The sequence below is a fragment of the Pipra filicauda genome, unplaced genomic scaffold (genome assembly GCF_003945595.2).
Source record: "Pipra filicauda isolate LSUMZ 115617 unplaced genomic scaffold, ASM394559v2 scaffold147_size4022426_pilon, whole genome shotgun sequence".
NCBI classification, from domain to species: domain Eukaryota; kingdom Metazoa; phylum Chordata; class Aves; order Passeriformes; family Pipridae; genus Pipra; species Pipra filicauda.
Window position 1 is genome coordinate 3,663,408 of NW_024103962.1, and position 20,989 is coordinate 3,684,396.

At 40.8% G+C, this 20,989-nt stretch overlaps 1 protein-coding gene across 1 annotated transcript in view; it reads left to right on the plus strand.

Annotated features, from left to right (window-relative positions):
* The first annotated feature begins 8,555 nt into the window (after nt 1-8,555).
* PTPN14 (protein tyrosine phosphatase non-receptor type 14) overlaps nt 8,556-20,989 on the plus strand; it is a 112,802-nt gene continuing 100,368 nt past the window's right edge. The window contains exon 1 of the mRNA XM_027723699.2: nt 8,556-8,760. The gene's annotated coding sequence lies outside the window, so the exon portion shown is untranslated. The remainder of the gene's footprint in view (nt 8,761-20,989) is intronic.

Below are 20,989 nucleotides of genomic sequence, written 5' to 3' on the forward strand. Positions count from 1 at the left end.
TCACAATCTTTTTCAGCATGATGCTCCAAAGGGCCACGGCAGACCTCAATGATCAGGACGGTATCTACATTCGATACTATACTGACGGAAACCTATTCAACAAGGTGACTGAAGGCCCACACTAAGACCTTAAACCATCTTGTCCGGGAGCTGCTTTATGCTGATGACGCCGCCCTTGTTGCTCACACAAAAGCAGCTCTGCAGCGTTTAACATCCTGCTTTGCAGATGCTGCTGAGCTCTTTGGACTGGAAGTCAGTTTAAAGAAAACAGAAGTTCTCTATCAATCGGCACCTCAGGAAGTCCCCCATCATCCCCATATCAGCATTGGCGAATCAGAGCTCAAATCAGTCCAGCAGTTTAATTACCTAGGTAGCCTCATCTCCTCGGATGGTAAGACTGACGGAGAGATAAACAACAGGTTAGCAAAGGCATATAGTGCTTTCGGAAAGCTTCATAAAAGAGTTTGGTGAAATAAACACCTGAAGAAAAGTACAAAGATCAGTGTTTACAGAGCCACTGTGCTGTCTACGCTCTTATACAGATCTGAATCATGGGTCATCTACCGCCACCACCTGCGACTCCTAGAACACTTCCATCAACGCTGCCTCCGTACAATCCTAAACATCCACTGGTCAGATTATGTGACCAATACATCTGTTCTAGAACAAGCAGCAGTCACAAGTATTGAGGCCATGTTGCTGAGAACACAGCTGCGTTGGGCAGGGCACGTCTCCAGGATGAAGGACCACTGCCTCCCTAAGATCTTGCTTTATGGTGAACTTGCCACCGACTGCCACAAGAGAGGAGCCCTAAAGAGAAGATACGAGGACTCCCTGAAACAACATCTCAGCCTTGGCCATATTGACCACCATAACTGGTCTACTCTGGCCTCCAATCGGGAGGTCTGGAGACACACCATCTATAATGCTGCAGATGCTTTTGAGGAAGCACGCAGGATCACCCTTGAGGAGAAAAGACAACGCAGAAAGAACCGTGCCTTGCAGAATATACCACCTAAGGAGTCTTTCTGCTGTACCTTTTGCAACCAGACATGCCTATCTCGTATTGGCCTTTTTAGCTGCCACGACCCGTGGGGGAAGGAAAAGGGATCGGGCACTGCAAGAAGGGCTCGAGACACAGTAGAGATCTCGTGAGGCAATGCCAATTTATTCAAGGAACTCAGGGACTTAAATAGGGTAGGTTTGAGGGGAGGATTCAGAACTGGGGAGGAGCATGGGACTGACAACTCAGGAGAGAGGGCGATTGGATAACTGGGTAAGGAGGGGAGGAGTTTGGGCGTAGCTATGGGAAGGGACCAATGAGAGCTACCTCTGCACTGCACCAAACTCTAACCAATGGCAGGCAGAGGAGCGGGAAAACAGGGAAAAGGCGGGAAAACTATGAGGGGAAGAGGGAGACAACATGGAGGATAAAATTTTAAAACGACAACTGGGGTACAAATAACAGTATAACAATACAACAACAAACTGAACACAACTGGGGATAACTGTCCAATTCAGGGTAGTGTCAAATCCGGTGTGATAATAGCAAAGTCCAGTGAAATGTTGTCTCATTCAGGGCTGTAGATCTTTCGCCAAGCTTGATATTCTTCCCACTCTGCCCTGTGTTCTGCTGTACCTTTTGCAACCAGACATGCCTATCTCGTATTGGCCTTTTTAGCCACCAACACACTTGCAACAAACGTGGGTAGAGCCCTTCCCAAATCTTTGTTTGCGAAGCCTAGCCATGATGCTGATTTGATGATGATTTGCAATTCTACTATTTTTTGATCATCCATATTGTCTAGGAAAGATACAAATCCATGCCCTTTGGAAACACCAGTTCTGTCAGTGATTGCTTTCACCTCTTTCACAGCACTGTATTGTTCAAAGAAACTCTGAATTTCTGTTTCATTCATCCTTCTATACGTTTCACAAATGAAGACTGTGTTTGGCATGCTTTATCCTTCTGGTAAAACATAACCTTGACTGAATGTTGACGAATGTGTACTACCTCCAAGGCACTTCCACACTGGGTCTCCATATTTGCAGGTATCATTCACAAAGCCCAAGTGTGTGGGCTGCACCCACACACTTAAAAATAAATGAGGCTTTTAAAACAAAATCAATATGAACTTTTCTGAGAAAACAAACTGTGGACAATCGTTTGTGGGTTGGGAGGTTTTTTTGTTTGTTTTGTTTTTTGTTTCTTTGGTTTTTTTTCCCCAGAGATGGAGAAAGGCAGTTCCATACAAACTTCCATCACATGGATTGTGTCCACTGGACCTCATATGGATCTACAGGGGACTGTTCATTATTTGAATCCTTATAGATTACCTCCAGCACAGCTAATTCTCTCAGGCACTGGATACCTTTCCACATGGTGTTCCACCTGCTTGGGCAGACTATTAGATCATCCTTGAGAGAATACCTTTCCCTCATGCTTGACAGGAGTCTCCAGACAAAACCAAAGGAGATGTTTGGCACTCTGAATTCTTTCATGTATCAGATAGCTTATCTGCAGGTATCTCCTGTTCAGCTTTCAATTCCGTTCTCAGTGCAAGACTTAGACAAGCCTTTCCACTCATCATTATTGCTGTTAAAAGGTTAAGTCTTTAGCCATATCAGCCCCTGATATACGACTGCTTGCCATCTGACTCAATGTGGCCACTTACATGGCTTTAAATACACAATGTGTCTGCAGCTGGCAACCCAGTGTTTAAGCTGACATATTGGTCTTCCAAGAACTATGAATTCATTGGGAGGAAATTCCACTGTTATTTATTATACATGTATTTATTTATTATAGACATATATTTGTGATATGTACATATATTTATATGTGTATGTTACTTTTATGTAGGTATTATCTGAGAATCTCTACTTCTTTTGTATTGTGTTCACCTACTGGCCAATTTTTTATCAGTCAGTGAAACAATTAAGAATGTCCCCTATACTAGTCATGACAAACTAAGCCAATCACTTATTAGCCTCTACCTATCTTTATGCTGTCTCAAAATCTTCCAGTGTTTCTCTGTGAAGTGTTTGACTAGATAAGACAAAAGTACACCTCCTTATCTTACACTAATCCTAACCACCTCAACATTACTTCTGTCATTTTTACAGGCAAGCTCTAGAGTGAGTTTTCAGTCACCCAACTAATTGTAGTGGGAAACCTGCCTCAAACAGCTATAGTTTATGAACAACTAACTGAAATGATCCAACAGACTAAATAAGTATAGAAGGAGAAAACAACTGCATTCTACATCTTAATGACTTTGGTTATCACTTGATCTCCTCACCTCTTCCAAGTTTAAATGCCAACAGTTTTATTGGTCTTTCCTATACAATTTTTTGTATTAATCCTTTCCAGGAAAAAGTTTGTATGTATTTTAAGTCTTTCCAGAGTATTTAGTGTATCATGTAAATGACAGTCAGAATAGAAAATAATATTTATATATATGCTCCTCAGCATTCCCGAATTGCTCTAAGAGTAAGTTTCCCATTAATTTTGACCAAAAGTGAGAATGAGAATCAGAGCTCTTTTAGAAACGATATACAGATTCCAAAAAGCTGAGGTACATTTAGCTGAAGTTTTATTCTTTTACAGCAGATTTCACTATCAATTTCAGAAAACCTCAAAATCCAGAGTTTCAGAGTGCTCTCATATCCAAGCATGGTCTTAGACCCATTTCACAGAGATAAGAAAACATTATCAATTCAAGTTACACAGGTTTGTGACAGTACCCAAACCACATTTTAGATTATGACATTAGCTCTTTGCTTTCTCAAGAAACCATTTATCTCTAAGTGGCAAAAAAATATTTTCATCTGGGTGCCCGCAGTCGGACACGTAAATCTATGCTGAGATGCATAAAGATCATCAGAAGTAGGCAGCCACTAAAGCACCTACAAATCAGTGGTGTATACTGACTTGAAGGCATGCTGAAAAATTAACTTATGCTAAAAGGTAGGGATTTGGTTCATTGGTTTCTCTTTTTTGTTTGTTTGGGGTTTTTGTTTGTTTGTTTTGTTTTTTGTTTTTTTGTTTAGAAGACTGCTGTTTCCGGGAATCTGAAGACCTAATACCTAAATGTTACATTCAAAAGTATCCAAATTTGTAGTCCATGAAAACTATAAAAATGTTATTCATTCTGTCATTGGACTACCCTAGCTTGGACAGCAGTAACACTTGCTAGTGAGCTATATTCCTCATCCAAAACCCATTCCGAGTACTTGGAACCATGGAATCAAAAGTTCGCTACTTTACTCACAAATGCTAAAAAGTTTTTCATTTTAGAACCCTTACTGGAGAGCTGAAAAGAGACACAGGTATTAAATAAGTCCTCGGGCAGAATACAACTCTAAGCAAACTAGAATATTCAACACAGCGTAGTTTATTTGCACAGATAATCAACCAAGACTTTTTCTGGACTACAAAACTGGGTGCTGGCTTACTTGTGATAAGCCGTAGAGTACTATAACATGTTAGCTCATGCTTGGTGGCAACAGGTTTGTTTTCCAAAATTGTGTAATCCAAATTCCTTTTCTAAGAGATGATTTTGAGAAGCACTATTAAACAGAATAATTAATGAGAGCACAGCATACTAGAGAAGTAAATTTTTTTTTTTTTTGGTAGTAAGCTTCAAACAATAAATGTATCTATTTGTAAAGAACTAATATGATTTTAGAAATTGGAATTTCTGCTAGTGCACTAAGTTTCTGCTTACATTACAATCAGGTCAGTGTATCCAGCTGTAGCACATGACAGAGATTTTAGGAACACAGTTAGGGTCACATTTACAATACAAATCGGGAATGTGTTGCAACTGCATTCTTTGATTTGATTGTAATGTAGATGACTGTAAGGCTAATTAAACATCATCTACTGTTCACAGGAGAAACCACCAGCTGTTGCTTAAGCACAGTTTAAAGACAGTTTTATACAAAACAGGTTATGACATGGTTTCACCAACCAACAAGGACTGAGATTTTTCCATGTTATAACAAGACTCTTAAGCAAAATATGTTTAATACAGGTTTTGCTAGCAAGGTGCCAGGACACTTTAAAATTCATTGCACAGCTTCATAATAAATGTCTTCTATGTTTTGACACAGATAAAGTCAGTTTTCGTCTGCTGATAGTTAACCATTTGGTCAAGGTGAATGGTGTTGGGCTTTATCTTCACAAGGGTTTGAGACAACATTCAGGCCTGTCAAACCCCCAGTTTGGGGAAAAAAAATTAAATAATGTCTCTCTCCCATACATTGCTTTCATCTGGAAATCAAAAAGCACCTTCTTAAGATCACTATCATTATCTCAATTTTCAGTCAAGAAACTAAGACACAGAGATGTGCTGCTACATGCCCAAGATCAGAACAAGGACTGGTAGCTAAGGTAACTGAGGTACAATTCTATGTCAATAAGTTATTTCCCATTTGTACTTTAGATGTTTCTATTTTGTAGAGTATTAATTATAATAATTCTGGTGATATTGTAGAAGGATCCAGTATAAAAATTAAATTATAACAGAGCAGAAGAAATATTACAGCAAGTCAATAAAGTCTCTAAATATAATTTAGAGGTGTCATCTTTTCAGAAAAAAAAATTCCTGTAAAGTGATTCCCTAGCAGCATAGAAAGACAATACATAATAATGCCTACATACAATTGACACAAGATTAACCATCAAAGTTTTCTGGGCAAATTAGAAACAGCGAAAGTGTTTGGAACCAAATCAATAATTTGTATCATTTTTACATCCAATCCTTGAAACAGTTTGAGTAACACCTAACCTAGTTTTAGTATTTGATTAAATCACTTCCCAAGTAGCAGGTATGTACTGTTAGTTTTAATCCTAAATTCATATACTCCTGACAGCTCTTGAGGAACAAAGATGTATGTAAAGATTGCAGGTTTCAATGGTCCTAGAAAGTTGCAGTAGTACCGACAAAACAGATTTGCTTATGTAAACCTCTTTGCAGGAACTGGCTATCTCTGGGAAGCTTGTTTTTTTAAAGCACCTACTGCTACAATCTCTGATAGTTTAATACAGACATTGAACACTGCATTAAGTAATCTCAAGAAAAGTAATGATCATCATCATTCCCAGTTTTGGGAGCTTCTCTTGGTTGGGTAAATTTGAAATGCATTTCATTTTGCAGAGTTTGTTGAGCCGACCTTGCTCTTGACGGCAAGCAGTGTGATTTTATTTCTTCTAGTTCATTTTATTTCTTCTAGGAGACCCAATCCTGCAGGTAACCAATACACAAAATTTCCCCTCGAAATTTTCCCACCTGTCAGCATGTACACACTTCTTGCCACATTGCTTCCTTTGCAGTAAAGGTCCCTAAATAAAGTTACTTCAAATGAAGAGAGACTTAAGAAAGTGAAAGTAACCAGCTCCAAAACAGGAATGTGACTAAAAGACTTTAGGTAGGGAGCACACCACCTTGAGGCACAGATGCAAAAGTCAGTATTTATTGTATTAAAAAAATCACCCTTACACCTGGACTAACATGGGGAGAACAGGATAGAAATCAAATAATTTAAACCCTAGTTTTGATGTGTGCTACCCTCTTTTGCAACTTTCTACTCAGTACAGGTAATCTGTTTTCTGTTATCAAGTCAGAGCACAGTGGCTCTATGATGCATCTCATCATCTCATTCTGACACCTGATATTTCTTCCAGATTGTTACTCAAAGCTCTCTATCTACATGTGGTCAAGTACAATTCAAGTTTAAATCTTAAATCGTGTCACTTCTTAATGCCTCAGTGTAGCATATGTAAAATGCAGATAATTACTTCATTAAGGTGTGGTGTTTGTAAAATGTTTGAGAGTCTCAGATGAAAAGGATTGCTTCAAAATGTAATTATAATATTATGCCAGAGGTAAGGCATAGGCCTGTGATTCCACGTACAGTATTTAAATACAATTACTTATCTATCAAAATCAAGAATCTGTGCTATTTCTCCCTCTCTCAACTCCTGATCCTTTTCCCATTAATAATCTGAATAATCCTGACTCCAATGGATCTGCTCACTCCTTCAGGAAGGTGTACAAGTAACAAACAGTAACAGCAACACAAAAATTGTATCAATTCTCATTTAGCACTATTTTTCATAATTTTATGTGTTTATAAGAGTCCTTAAGTTCTGGTGTCACAGATGTTTTAGAGGGATACCTCCCTTTGGCATTTCTGTAGATGCCCACTGGTACCAGAGGTATTTGTATACACTTTCTGGAATGTGGATTATTTTTGGAATGTGGATAATTTTAAATAAATGTAAATTAAGGCAAAAATAACTTTGCAAATTGCCCATCAGCTATGATGCACAAGAGCATAATTTCTAATATTCACACTGTTCCTAAATCTACTTGATTTGGTGTGTTATGTTCAACACCTGTTGGTAGTTGCAACCTTCCTGACAGTACTCCTACAGCGTGGTGTGTTTCCTGCTCCTCTCTTTTACAGCAGACATCGGATGGGCTTTCTCACATCAGCCAAGCACCAAGTATCCCGGGCATTTCATGCAGTTACCAACTGCCACGTTTCAAGTCAACTTCAGGTTTTCTCCCGCTTTCCAGCAAAGCACAGGGATGACGGCACCACCATGGGTGTTTTTCCATCACGAGTGTTTTGCCCTCTGTGCAGCCAGAAGAGCAGGGATAACCACCCGTCTAGAAGCGAGGGTCACACAGTAAGAAGGACACCGAAAGGGATGAAACGGGAAGAGGAGAAGCAAAGACAGGGAGGGATGGAGAGAAACGATGCTGTCGCACAAGGCTGTAGGAGACGAAACAGGGGGTTATGGAAGGGCAGAGGACAGGCCACAGAGAAGCAGGGCGGCCCCGCGCCTTCATACAGGAGGTCTGGAAGGACTATCTCAGGAGATTCCAGGCCCACGCGTGCAGAGCCCGCCTCAGGTCCCTGCGTGTCCCTTCCCACCTCGGTCTGTCTGGGGGTGTTCCCGCTCCCGCTCGGGCCGGGACGACACGTGCCCAGAGCTCCACGGCGGGTCCCGGCAGGAGGGCGGGGAAGGGGCCGGGAAAGGGCCGGGAAAGGGGCCGGCTCCCCCCCGGCAGGGAGGCGGGAAGGGCCGGCACCCCGCACCTGGCAGCTCTGCCCTCCTCGGGAGGGCTGCCGCCGGCACCCGCTCGGATTGGCAGGAACCTGCGCCCTCCTCTTCCTCCCTCCTTTTCCCTCCTCCGCGGGGTGGGTTTCAGCCCTCCTTCCTTGGGGAGGGGGGAAGAGTTAAAAAAAAAAAGAAAGGGAAAAAAAATAAGAAGGAGAAAGAGAAAAGAAATCCCAAGTTGCGTCCCCGACGTCTCCGGGCCCCGCGGCCGCAGCGGCCGCCCCACATTCCTGGCATTCCTGGGCCGTGACTCCCCGCGCCGCCCCGGCCCCAGCCCGGCCCCGGCCCCGCCGCCTCCGGCTCGCCTGCCCGCCAGCCCCGCTCGCCCCCGCGGGACATCAGTCCCCTCCTCCTGCCCTGCCTCCCTCCTTCCCGCACCCCGCGGGCGGCAGCAGGAGCTCAGGGCGCCCCGGCCCTCCGCGCCGCCACCGGCGGCCGCAGCTCCGGCCGCCCCGCACAAGTTCCCCGCGGTGGCCGGGCCGGGGCGGCGGGAGCCGGACTGGTCTCCCTCCCCAGCGCCCGCGTCGGGTCCCGCCGGCAGCCTCTGCCTTCCGGGCCGGGACAGCCGCCTCCCGCGGGAGGCACAAAGCCGGAGCCGCCGCTGCCCGGGCGGCCGCCAGCAGGTAAGGAGCCGCCGAGTTCGCTCCAGCTCGGGCGCGTCCCCGCGCCGACTTTAAAACAGCCCGAGCTGCGCCTTGTACTCGGCGTGTGCGATCGGCACGGCCGGCGTGGGGCTCGTTAAGCGCTGCAGGGAGCTATTGCAGCTCCGCCGAGTATGCACTGCTGTCCGCAAACTACGAAAATAGCTAAGCTTGGGTTGCAAGTACCAGCCGGTGACTTGAGATAAAGCGAGCCTGGGACTGTCCGTCCAGCCCGTGAATTTAATCTGTTAGACACCCAGATAATACGGCGTTTGTACACTCGAGAGATATTTGTAAATAGCGAGGAACGGGCAGGGCTCCGTGCTGGGCTGCCCGAATTTACATCGCGGCATGCCCGTGTTTGCCTTCCCCCTGCCCGGGGGTTTACCTTGCTCTTTGTTAGTTACAGTCAAGCCTAAACTGGCCGTTCGTCTTCAGCAAGTATGTAACTCTGACGAGTTCTGCAGAAAAGATCGCGGCGAGGCAGGGAAGAATGACATCTGCTCTCATTTCTGATGTGGCAAAGTGGATGGATTGTTAAGATCTCAAAGTAGCTCACTTTATTGGGGTGTATTTGGGACAAGCGTTACGTAATGTATGTGTGGTATGTGGGTATAATGCTTGCTGGAGCTTTCCTATCGAGAATGTTTTATCTCTGATTTACATAAAATAATCATATGTTTCCATTAGAAGCAACTCTTTGGCTGTTTGTAACTTTAAAAAGGTGGGACCAAACAGCGACCGGTAAAAGGCTCAGATAAAATATGCTTTTGCCCAAAAAGTTTTCTGGGATCTTTGGCGTGTAGCCTGAAACCATAGCTGAAAGAAATGTTTTTACCAGAAGCCAGTTCTTTTTTCTTTAAACTTTATGCAGATAATTGCAACAGGCTTTGGTTATTCTGAAAGCACTGTTACATGCTGCAGTTTCTCAGAGTTTGGAAAAATATACATATAAAATGGCTCGCCCCAAATCACAAGTCACCACCTGCCAACCTCCATATTATGAGAGGAGATAGTCAGGTCTTTTGGGGGAGAGATGTAAGGAGGGGCAGTCCCAGCAGGGACTGCTCTGTGGTTATCCAGCTGAGAACGTCCTATCAAATATGAGTGACAAAATACAGATTAAGCAGCTTTTGGTCTTGCCCTCTGGGGAGTTAGTAGCTGACATCTAGTACTTGTTACATGGTGTAAAATAGAGCATGTGTTGATATTATAGTAATGTAAATAAGTTGTAGGCCCTGTTCTGTTATTGTCAGTACTTGAACTCTTTTTGGTGTCTTTAGAAGACTGTGCCAGAGTTGCTTACAGGCAGAGGGCACTTGTGTGTATCTCATGGGTCATGATACAAAAGTTGGGAGCTTTGCAAACTTGCTGTGTTGAAGCACAGTTCATCAGTGAAAAGGTAATCCCTACAGTCTGTCACCGACCTTGTGGCCATCAATTCTGCAACTGCATTTGTGTGCGAGAAGCTTGAAAACATGACTGTCTCAATGCATCCTCAGAGAATCTAGTGGTTCAGATCAAGGCCAGAGCAAGGGCTGCTAGACTCATCTCTGTACTGAGCAAACTGAGCTTTTATATGTATATACATGTTTTACACGTGCCTTTTAAATGTTTCTGGAAGAGCAGCAGAAGTAGCTTTGGTGCAGTGTTGTTCATGAGGGTTAATTAGCAACTAGTGTTAGCACTAGATTTTTCTCCTGGTCTTTCTTGTCCTGTGAGTCAGTTATTGTAACTTAGGTATGTAATGGCTTTCTATGAAATACATATACTGTTGTGCACTTAGCAAATTGTTTTGACTGCCAGTGGCTCCTGCAATAATGGATAAAGTGTGTGTGTATATATATATATATATACACATATGCCTATATAGTTGTGTACATAGTTCTAGTGACTCTATGGCTTCCTTTTTCTGTGTTTATTTGGTACTGCTTCAGCCAAAGTACTGCTCTTCATTCTGTTTCTCTTCATATCCAGTGAGGCTGTGTTTGGTTAGATGTCATTTAAGTAGCTCATTTTAATCGGGATTTAAATTTACTGTAGATATATGCAGTGTGAAAAGTGTACTTGAATTCCAGCTCCTCAGCTGGAAGCAAGTCCTTCTCTGTTGCAAGGGTTTGTCAGCTGAGGGGGGTTTATAAACTGCTGGTAGTATACAATAGGTAAAAAGTTTTCATCAGGCAGTGCTGCTCAGTACCATATAGGTCCTAGTCCTGCAAAGACACCCCCCTACACGTGTTTAAACTCACATTCATGAATAGTGCTTTTGAAACCACGGCATTTCTTTTATATACATAATAACAAACATATATACAAGTCTTTGCAGGAACCAGGCTATAACACTTAGTATGCAATATATTTGTGCGTGTGTATCCAGCTCAATTACAGAAGATTTCAATAAAGGCTTAATTTTTATGCTGAGCAGATGCCATAAAAGTATTTTTTTATGTCTAAATCCACTGCAAAGTACAGCATGCCTTGGCCTATTATACTTTGTGGAGTTCCATTGGAACAGATCCTAATCTTTGAAAACAAACCATTACCATGTAGATGTTCTTACTGTGAGGAGAGAGTATGCCTGTGCACAAGATTCTCTGAAGTTTTATGTGAAAATGTCTGGTTCCATTTTTAAAATCTACTGGTTTTCTATTCAGAGACTCTGTGAAACCTGGTACTTCCACCTGTAAAACACTTAAAATATGTATATTAAAAAGTAGTAATTAAAGATTAGTTCCTAAAGGAAATGAGGTAGACCTGAGCTGAAGCCCATCTTTGTGATAAAAGTATGATTTTGGTTCCACTGGCTAACCCCTATCTTTCTGTGCCTAGTACAGGGGACCTCAAGACTCAGTGTGCACACAGAGCTTCCTCTCCATGTCCAGAGCAAGTGTAGCCTGTCCCATGAGGTGCCCATCTTCTGCTTAAAGCCTTTTGGTTTGCAGTGCGTGGGGAGCTGAGGAGGTGATCTATGAGAAGACATGTCACAAGCTCTGAAGCAATAGGGTTCCTCACAAATGTGGGGCAGTCCATGACTCTTCCCCTTTCCTCTGGGCTGTAGGAGGGAATGAGGAGAACTCTGGAGTGTGGAAGGAATTAAGGACACTAGACTGTGGTGCAGCACAAAGTATGTAAAAAGAACATGCATGTATGTTTTAAAATGTATTTCCCAACCTATCATGTCTGCCCTAATAAGCAGTTGTACATGTTATAGTCAGCTATAGGTAACATGTAATATTCTCACCTTCTGAGAATACCTAAGGGACTATAAACTTAGCCCTAATTAAGCATAAATTTAGCCAACATTAAGAAGATTTTCTGACCAAAGGATTTTTCTGGAGGGTGTTGGGTGTATAACATGTTGGATGGGTGATGGCCTGGGAAGAAGAAAACACTGACCCTTCTGATCTCCTGCAGCTATTGTGACATTCTTATTTTCTGCTCATGTGAAGAGTTTAGGTACCGAGCTTTGCTCAACATCAAGCATGTCTTTTGGAAACTGAAACTCTCCTTTCTGATTCTCAATCAGCGTACCTGTCCTTATGACTAAGAATGCTTTTTTTTTTGTCAGTAACAATGTAAACTTTAAATTACCATGTGATGTAGAAACAACTCTGAAAAGAGGGTGGTGAACATATATGTTGGTGATCTAATAAACTAGATGAATGATGGTGTGCCAAAACTTGCTAATGATGCAAAAGTATTTGGATTAGGCAAGATTGAAGAAGACTGAGAAATTGTAAAGGGAATCCAAGAAAGCTGGGTAAAAGGGAAGCGTAGCAGATGATGTTGATAAATTCAAGAATATGCATGTTAGAGGGAATAATCAAATTACTTGTTCATGTTACTGGATTGTAAATTACCTATATTTATTAAGGTGGGGAGGAAGATTTCAACAGTGTTTTATTTAAACTTGTGCACCTTCTTAATGCTTAGCGTTGAGCAGAAGAAAAATGCCACAGTTGTTTTGCAATGTGTTAATGACACAAAGGATATTATTAAACTGGTGCTCAAATTCACCTGGAATAATCAATTTGTGATCTCCTATCAAAGAAGAGAGATTGAAAAATATTCATATGAAGTAGAACTGAAAATTTTAACATAGCTCTGTTTCAAGGCGGTCTGTTAGAGGAGGTAGGATGGACACGTGCAAAATAATGCTTGGCCATTACCCTTTTATACATACTTGTCACAAGGAGTAGTTTGAAAGACAATGTGTATAATACCCCTAAATCACCATTTTTGGTGTATACCACCAAAGGCGATCATATAAATCAAGAGCCTGGCAGGATGAACAAGGTAAATGAGCTGTTCTAGAGACGGGAGGAACAGTCACAGCTACAGCTGAAGGGATGCTAACTGTACTGCTCTAGGGCATAAATCAACCCTATCTGACAAGGATTAAGAAATTTCTCTTAGGATAGATTATGCTATAAGTGCCTGCTATGATATTTCGTGTGTTTTTTTACAGGGTAAGCTGATGTTAGAAACAGGATGTTGGGCTGATTATTTGACCCACTACAGTAATTTAGTTCCTGTATTGAAATGTGAATTATGCTGATTTTTTTATATATTAATGCAGATGGAATTGAAAGATTTATTTAAGTATGTTCAGGTTTCATGGAAAATACATGTTGGACTTTAAGTCTTTAACATGTTAAAGTTTGATGTTTTAATTTATTGAGGCATGCTGCGCTGTGGCCTGGACTGGCATAGAGAAGAACAGAAATGATGGTTAGACTTCATTTAAAAGGCAGATAGCACTGGTATCTGTTATTAATCAATTTGGTTATGATGATCAGTGATTTCTATTACGTGTTCTAATGGACAAAGTTTGTAGTTTGGGTAGTTAATATAAATATTTTTGATTTCTGTAACAAAACTGTGATAGTTGTGTCTGGGAGAAGCACAAGGACCAATTTCTAGAGGTAACTAGATCTTCTGCAGCTTAGTGAATCTTTCAAAGAAATTATTGTCAAAGTAATAGTGTACCAACACCATGAAATTCATGTACATCTATAGGCTGCAAAAGCCAGTCTGTTGCAAAAGAATAAGTGTGGGAAAAAATTGATTTAGTAGCAGGCATCATGATTGATCTAATAATCAACACCTCATGTTAACAGACTACTGTATAACATAGTTAAGAGTTGTCTGTAGAAGTTTCAGGAAACTATGCTATAGCTTAAAGAATAAAAAGCCAGGACTTGTGCAACATTTAGGTGGTCAAACCAGCCAGAATGGGCTGTCTTACAGGCTTCCTGGCAGCTATCTGCCAAATAAAATGTGGACTGATTTTCTGGCTTCTCTGTTGAAAAGGCTGAAGCTGTTGTGAAGGCAGCCTAGCACTGCTTTTTGAATTTAGAAAATAAGGTTTATGGAAAGGCCCTCCTTTGTAAAGATGCATAAAAGTGATGTCTTCTCTTGCAACTCCTTTGAATTTTTGACTTGATTCGAAGCATATAACTGGGAAGGACAGAAGGTAGAGCCTTAGCCCAGCAGAAGTTGGCAGTGTAGGAGAAGTGAGAGGTTACCAGTAGTTGTTTTAACTTGTGTTTGTGAAATTCTTTCTTGTTTTTACAACTGAGAAAATAGTTTGCATTCCTAAGGTTTTTGAGATTAGCTCTTATCATGGAACTCCCTCTTTTTAGAGGAGGCATTCACTACATTGTAGATAAAATGCCTTTAGCTTTTTATTGATGATGACAATTAAGCTAGGTTTTTGGACAAGCCTGGGCAAAATCAAGGGACTTTGCCAATCAGAGACTGAACTAGTAGAAGCCAGATCCTATTTTTGATGTCTATTGCTAAATGCCATTTTGATTTTGACTCCTTCCTGCAGGACTTTCATTTGTTCTTTCAGTGCAAAATATATCGTGTTGGTAGTGGAAACTCTGCATTTTCTGGGAATGTGATATGCAGTGCTTATCTCAGGTGAGCAGACAATGTGTAAAGGAATTTCTACATAAAACTTTGTGCCTGTTGTTTACCAGGACAGAGCAAGAGGAGAGGGAAAAGCAATGTAGTCAGTGGCCTAATTAATCTTGTGCTGAGGTGGAGTGAAACTTCTGATGCCTTCAGAGGGAGCAGGCCTTGAAAGTCCTACCTCAAAAATAGAAAAGAGGGGTCTTGGAGGAAATCTGACTTTTCCCTTAAGAGCTTTCCAAAATGTTCAATGTGAGCAGACCTGCCTCAGGAGGAAGAACCCTGATGAGCTTTTGAGGTGAAAGGAATTTATTTAAAAGGCCCTGGAAAACAGGCATCTGGAATAATAGTAATTTTTTTTTGGTGGTGGTGGTATTTTTTTGTTGTTGTTGTTTTGTGTGTGTGTTTGTTTGGTTTTTTTTCCCTTGTTTGGCATACTTTAAGAGCTACTTGAGTAGGATTGATGTCTATTTACATTCTTCATAATGTTAAGGTTCAGTCTGTTTAGGAAGATGCTTTGGTCAGTTTACCAGCTAAAGAAGTTGGCTGCTAACTGAAGGGGATGGCTGATGCAGTCTGCTGTGGGTGGACAGAAATACTGACAGAGCTTCAGAGCTCTAGCAGGTTCAGAATAGAGAGTGGACAGGGCAAGTTTCTGCTTGTGAATAAGACAACTCATGTAGATGTATTTGAGTAAAGGTCCTGTGATTCCATCCGCCTTTGCCAAGACTGTGTTTTGGGAATCTCTGTGACAGCAGAGAAAGCTAAATCACAGTATTGATACTCATGTGCTGCTGCTTCCCACTTTGTTGTGGTTCTTTTTGAGAACAGAGAAAGGCAATGATGGGTCTTTTTTTGCAAGTTCTCTTCCATGTGTCCATGTTCCCCTTCATAGCTTGGTGCCTCAAAATGCATTTGCGCATAGTTGGAAATCTTGTTTATAAAACAAAACTAAAATATTGCAGGAGAGCATTATTGAGATGGGTTAGCATTTAGCATCCAAATGGTAAGTATGTTCAATGCTAGCTATTTCACTTTCATTTTTTAATTATCTTTATTTCTGACAAGCAAGAAATAAAAGCTACCATTTAAAGATGAAATTTATTTTTAGTTTTTGCATATTCTAGGGCTTTTGGTATGCATTTGGGTGTTTCATACTACCTAATGTTATGTAGAGAGAAGTATTTCTATAAATACAATGCTGTATATGGATAGGTTTCAATTTATAAGTAATGTTTTTTAATTCCTTTCTGTGTTGTAGAATGTACTGGGAGCTTTACAAATAGCAAAAGACAAAATGTGTCTTGAATTACAGTCTAAGGAAGAGGAGAAGAAATGGTTTGGTGTAATAGGCAAATGATATGTTGGGGAGAGCTGACATGTATTCTAAGGATGTTCATTTATTTGGTCATAGCCTGCCCATCCTCTGTAGCTGGTTCATTTCTTGGAAGTTTTTTCTGGTTTCTCTATTTGATTGGTGAATTGTCATAAACATATGCATTTAAATATGCAAATCCAGAAATGCACATTTCCTGCACATTTACGGTTTAGTAGTTAAGAGACACTTGTTTCAGAAGAGAATTACTGATACCACCTGACTTTATGAAGTGATGAATGTTTCTCTGGAGCATTTCTATATAGAGAAGAACCTTTAAAGAGAGTACAGTGGCTTGGAGTATGACATCTTCTCTACTTGCTATGTTAGTTTTGCTCTGGCTGCTGTTGTTCTTCGTTGTTGGTGTAATAACCTGAAACAGTTGGTCACAGGGCAGCTCTGAGTTTTTGTAGTGTACATTTGCATATAACTTCACTGCGGAAAAGGTATATTATTAAGTGGGCAGGATGAGCTTTCAAAAACCTTTAAACCTTGTCTAACAATGTTAGGTGTTTCTTCTAATGTACAAATGGGTTTATTCAGAGAGACTGATGTAGTCTTACAGTTTTCCTAGAACCTGACTTAGGTATGAAGACTGTGACCCATGCAGTAATTAATTTGTCAAAACATCTCACAAGAGGTGGGTGCACTTTGGAGACAATTAGTCATTTTGTCCTATTAGTCAGTAATGTCAGCTTTGGTTGATGTTATATAAGGTTTCTTTCCTAGTTCTGTATTTTCATCTTGGGTTACAGGAGAAGTTTGTTAATATGTAGCTTAACTTTCATGTTCGCTCTGTGTTCAATGTCCTTGACAAGTACCACTAGCTGTCTGCATAGAGCTGTAAAATTTTGCACTTCCTTTCCCCCCACCCAGCAGTACAGTAAAATAGTCAGGACTAGCCAGACCGTGAGCTTGTGATAATGCAATAAGTGCCATCCATGTAAATCTGTCAATGAGAGGGCCATTCAGCTAACTTCAGATAACGCTGTCCACTGTTAGGTGCTACTTAATTTTGCTTTCTCTGCTCTCTTTAGTAGAGTGGATTTATAAAGTAATTTATTTTTTCACTTGGGATGGAATCAAAGCAAATGCGTTTGTCAGTGTCTTCATGTTGCATGTTTCAATCAAAGAGAGCGGCAGGACAATGACAGGGAAGGATATCCTCTGTTATTCCAATGTTTTCGGAGATGAAAAAACAGACTTGTGCATGTTTATCTTAAAAAGGCTTCTTGCCACAACCTGAGAGCACTGTGGCCACAGTTTTGAAAGCAGAACATGTTAGTTATTTTGAGTGCCTTTTACAGCGGCTATGTTATGTGAAAGAAAATAAAATAACATTTAAAACTTACATGTTGAAAAAGACCCTTTGGTAATACAGTTAATAAAATAATTCTATAGGATTAAGGAAGACAATAGATTGTTTATTAGGAAAAACTTCCTAATAATAAGCTCTATGATTTATTGTATTAATCTCTCAGGAATAGCACTGTTGTGGGAATCATATTAAAATAATACTAGACAGTCCCCTAGAGCATTCACTGAAGGGTCTAAGTCTCTGTCAGAAAAGTAGACAAAGTTCTGGTTTTGTAATCAGATAGGTCTCGTTCTTTATTTTCTCTTGTTGTTCAGTTTTTGAAATTAAAAGCATGTGATATTAGCTCCAGTAATTGGTATTTTTCCACAGCTCTATTAAGGATGAAGATGAGCTGGGGTTACTGAACTTGAGAAAAAGTCAAGGATTTTTTGACTGTTTTGTGGTTGGTTTTTTTTGGCTTAGACATTTAAACCCATTTTTTTTAGCAAAGGATCTGGTAAAACAGTAGTAGAAAACCAGTCCAGAGATCTTTAAGTACATAGTTTTGGCAGTATAGTGTTTTGGGACATTCATGAACAGTGATCTCCTTTTTAATATGTATTTTATACCTTCATACCTGTACTTTGGTACACACTTCATTTGCTTTATCCTGAGGCATTTGACAGGCCATATATTCATTCACCCATGTATGTTCCTGCCCCGCCTATGGCTGCCTTGAGGCGTATGCCCCACATCATTTCATGTTGGCCACGCTGGGTGCTTTGTATGTCAAGTTCCATCAGGCATCATTAGACCTGCTTTCTACAGCACGCTCTAAACAAGGTGCTAAATGCATCCTATGGAGAAATAGTGTGGATAGGAGCCCTCTGGGTGATGACTTAAATGTAGATTTCCTCCACTGCTATCTCGGTGAAGTTATTTTACTGGCATGTGTGGTGATCTTTGTGTACAGGGGTCAAACATAAAAGAATTTGCTAATTGTAACAAACTGGTAGTGCTAGGTATCAAGTGCTAACTGCAGTGGAAGGGACTGTGCACCAAACAGTACAGAATCTGTCCTGGATGAAGATGACAGGGACGGGTGTTTTATCAAGTCGTTGTGCAGTAATTTCTCTAACTGTTAGGAAAAGAGATTGAGGAGAGCTTGAAATGTTGTGGGGGGTTTGTAGCTTTTTGTTTTAAAACACAATGTGTATCTCATCCCCATAATGGTAAAGAAATATAGGAAAGGTAAATGAAGTTTATAAAATATCAAAGGTATATGGCTTTTAAGAGTAGTTCTGTCAGCTGATGAAAACCGTTAATCCATAGTCTCCCAAATGTGATGTTCTTTACTACAGGCTATGTACAATTGCATCGTGTGCTGTCTATCACCACAACTGCTGTGGCATTGTCCATAGGATAAGTGATGTCTAGACATTGCTGCAACCTTTACCTCTGCAGTTTATATCTCTCAGGAATTAGAAACATCAGATAATGAAAGGTTCTGTTTGGTTTTATGAGACTTTGAAATACTGCAATCAATTATTTTATTGTAGTATTTGTCTGTATATGCCTTTAAAGACTATGTATCAAATCTTTCATATTATATTTTCTGTAATTTGTATAGTTTCATATCTTCTTGACTTAAGAAATATGGCAATGAATGGTGGTTCTGATGATCTGGTGGAATTGTAAGCAGAAGATGTTTTTGAATATATGGAAGCAGTTCGTGTGCTAAGTTTGTTCAAACAGAGATGCATTAGCTCGTGAACAGTGAGAACTTTACAAGGACAAACTGGAAGGTCAGAGGAAATTAAAAACAAAAGAACACTCGATTGCCATGTCTGCTGAGACTGAGCACTGATTACACTATCCTTGTCCTGCCGGGATCATGATGATGACAACTGTCTCATGTCCTTTGACCAGATAGAATCATAGAATATCCTGAGTTGGAAGAGACCCACAAGGATCACAAACTCCTAGCCCTGCACAGGATGACCCCCAAAATTGCACCATGTCCCTGAGAATGTTGTTCAAACACTCCTTGAACTCTGTCAGTCACGGTGGATTACAAGGCAATGGTAATTGAGACTGCTAGGTTAAATTCAGTCCTCTTTCTGGAGATGGTTACAGAGCGGCATAATTAGACAAAGGGGGCTTAGAGTCCTTGTGCAAGAGAAGCCAGTGTAATACACATGGGTTCTAAGATATGAAAGGTTAAGTGCTGCAGTTGGGTACATACTGGCATTGTAACACGCTTCGCGTCATTATGTGACATGCTAGGAGAGCGGAAAATTACAACTCAGTTATTCAAAGCAGTAGTAAATCTAGTTAATACCTCATAGTTCTGACACATCTGTCAATGTGGTATCCTAATTATTTGCCTTGGCACCGTAAGCTCCAAGCAGGAAGTCCAGCTTGTGAGCACTGCATCCCAAAGCCTGCGGCGAATGTTTAGCAGCCCCGCTGGCACCAGCATAACTGGCAGCCCTGCTTACCAAACCAGAGTGTTCATGTGAACAGAGGTTTGCAGGATCAGAACATCAGTTTGTAACAGGAAATTGCATTTCCAAAGGTGAGTGTGTGAAAGGGGTCAGTAACTCTTGACAGTTTGTTGCAAAGTTCTGTTGGAAGATTACTACTTGCACAGTGAGGTGCTGTGATTTTATTTTGAAACAAAGCTGTAGTGGTACGACCGATTGTGTTTAACCCAGGTTCCTTTAGCACACTTTTTAGCTGGGTCTGGGAATAAGTAAACATCTAAAGTAATCTCTGGTTTTGTCATCTATTTGGTAGTGTGCTTGCTTCCTGTATTACAAAAGTTATCATTAGATTAGCTGTGTTTAAGCTTCCTGTCTCACCAGGGTTTTTTCCATTATTTTTACAATCTCTTTTAGAAGGTACCGATATCATGTTTCTGTAATAAAGGTTTCACTTCAATTATGTGTTGGGGTTTTTTCTTGTTGTGTTTTTTAATTTTTTCTCTTCATGTCCCTTACTTTGTCTGAAATACCTTTTCAACGCTGATACTTTCCCAGATTTTTTTTTAATGGCATATGCTATTGTAATAACATATAGGCCAAGAAAGCATAGTACTACTTCTGTCTGCAATTGGTGTGCTTTAATAAATTGTATAAAAAGGTCAACAACCTGCTTAGCTGTATCACTCCTTTTTCTTGCTATGTGAAGTACCCCAGGCTTTTAAATTAACTTCTAAGTGTGGTGTGTGTGCTGTAGGACCTCACTGTGCCAGAGACTGATGACTCCAGTTTGTATGAATCAAAAGAGGTCCTTAGTGTATGGCATCATGTTGTGAGTAGTTTAATTGCTTGCTTTCAGTTTGTGAGACGTCTGTGTGTTAGGAAGAGGGGTAAACTCACCTGTGTGATAGCTCAGGTTGGACAATAAAAATGGTGTGAACTTTGTTGTTTGCCTGCTCAAACTAAGCATTACACTACTTGCCTTGGCCTCTTATGGGGAAAGTGCTGTTTAGTAGGTGGCCCTGCAACAGTGAACTCAGGCTGAGAAAATAAATAAGACGCACAGCGTCGTGTTTGGTTCATCTAGGGTAGAAATTCAATACGTAAGTCTGGAAATACCTAACTTTTAGTATATTC